This window comes from Microcebus murinus, chromosome 9 (genome assembly GCF_040939455.1).
Source record: "Microcebus murinus isolate Inina chromosome 9, M.murinus_Inina_mat1.0, whole genome shotgun sequence".
Taxonomy (NCBI): Eukaryota; Metazoa; Chordata; class Mammalia; order Primates; family Cheirogaleidae; genus Microcebus; species Microcebus murinus.
The window spans coordinates 17,585,082-17,587,002 of record NC_134112.1 but is presented as its reverse complement, the minus strand read 5'-3'; the positions used below and the strand labels follow the sequence as shown (position 1 = coordinate 17,587,002).

General features: G+C 38.2%; 1 non-coding gene across 1 annotated transcript; it reads right to left on the bottom strand.

The window, feature by feature from the left end:
* Nucleotides 1-649: 649 nt before the first annotated feature.
* On the bottom strand, nt 650-756 carry LOC142873129 (U6 spliceosomal RNA). The gene has a single exon (XR_012921177.1). It is a non-coding gene; the product is annotated as a U6 spliceosomal RNA (small nuclear RNA).
* Nucleotides 757-1,921: the final 1,165 nt, after the last annotated feature.

Sequence of the window (1,921 nt, the reverse complement as noted above, 5' to 3'; positions counted from 1 at the left end):
ACAATTACTTTCATCTAAAAATATATTTTATCACAGCTATAAATCAACTAACCTTTAGAAAATGCCATACTTTTCTTAAAATTAGCAATTAGATTAGAGATTTAGAGATTTCCCTGGGAAAGTTATCCTAATATTCCGGATAGAAGATCGTTTTTCCTATATCTGCCTGCCACACGCATGCCTTCTTCCTCACTGACCTTTACTTTCTGTGCCATTTACTCTTCCAGGCTAATTTCTAGGCCTTTCTACTAGGGAAAATTGTACCTCCTCTTCCCTTAACAGTCCTGCTCACTCGACGTCCTGCAAAACCGGAACTGGAGACTCAATTTTGCAAATCTTCATAATCACCATCCTGACAGGACAATTCACCTCCAGAGAAACTAATCCAAGAGACAGAAGTCAAACACTTATTTGAAATCATAAAGTTAAATACAAATCCTCCCCCCAATAAAGAGAAGTAGTTATTAATATGTGACAGGCACAGAATACCAAAGGCCACATGTTTATTTCTTTTTTGTTTATACTTTTACCATATACATTTATATTATGGAGACATTATAATACACATATAAAACAGAACTTTTTTTTTCTCCATCTCCCCTTTGTTTTTTATTTCGCCATATTATGAGGGTACAGATTTTAAGGTTTCAAAAATATGGAACGCTTCACGAATTTTAATGTCATCCTTGCGCAGGGGCCATGCTAATATTCTCTGTATTGTTCCAATTTTAGTATATGTGCTGCCAAAGTGAGCACCACATGTTTATTTCTTAGAACAGCAGCAACATTAAGTCTTGAATCTGTTGGCCAAAGAAGTCCAACTACAAAGATTTGATCCCCAGGAGACCCTGAGAGGCAGGGCTAACCTGTGCAGCTACCATTCCAGCTACTCCAAGCCTGATGCCTATGGCCAAAGACATCTCTGAAATGCCTAATTAGTGCAAAAACCCCTCAAAACAAATACCCACCCCCACAACTGCCACTACCACAGAGACCAATGCACAGGACTAGCTTATCCCTGTGGGTCATTTTTCATGATCTGCAATGTTGGGGTGTCCTCATGCCTGAAATTCTGCAATTATAGATTCAAGCTTATTTTCTGGTAAACAGTTGCCTTTGCTGAAAGATAAAAGTGATACATTGGGATCACTTCCTTATTCCAAAGCCTTGTCCATGGGCTGAAGAATGATATTCACTATTTCATACTCCTCTTGACACTGTCTTATTGTCTTGTTGCATATCAACCCATCCTCATACTGAATCTCCAAATTCTCTGATTGTTCCGAGTAACTCTGGTCCCAAGACTGGGGAGACAGCTCAGCTAAGAGAAAAAAAGAGTAAGGAAACCCCAAAGCAATTAAAACTTTAATTTTTCATGACCCATGTTTCTATAAATATAAATGACTAATAGAGGGCATGAAATATTAATCAAGTTAGTAATCCAGGATTATATATAATTTCAAATTGCTCCCTCTTGCCAGTGAAAAAACTGTCAGGCAGCAATTTCTGGAAATAAATATAAGCTTACAAATGTCCCAATAGGGGAGTGAAATCTCACTTGATGTTTCATTTTTCATAAGAATCAGTTTGAATAGATCAGAAAGCTGCACTGGATGCAAGGGCAGGACAAAAAAAAAAAAAAGAAAGAAAAAGAAAAAAACTAGAGAGAAGAGAGAGAGAGAGAGAGAGAACTACACAAGAGGACCTCCATGAAATCTACAAGGAGTTATAATCGAATGTAGCAGATGCCTTACCAAAGGGGGTGCTGCTCACCAGGATTAAACTGTGGGAGCATATGTGCTTATTGTGTATAAGGGGATTGTATTAGAGGGGAGGCCCTGCTGTGGAGTGAGCATGTTTTATTATTTTCTTTTCTTCAGCAAACTAGGCCATGTCACAGTAGAGCAAATGGTACGAGTAG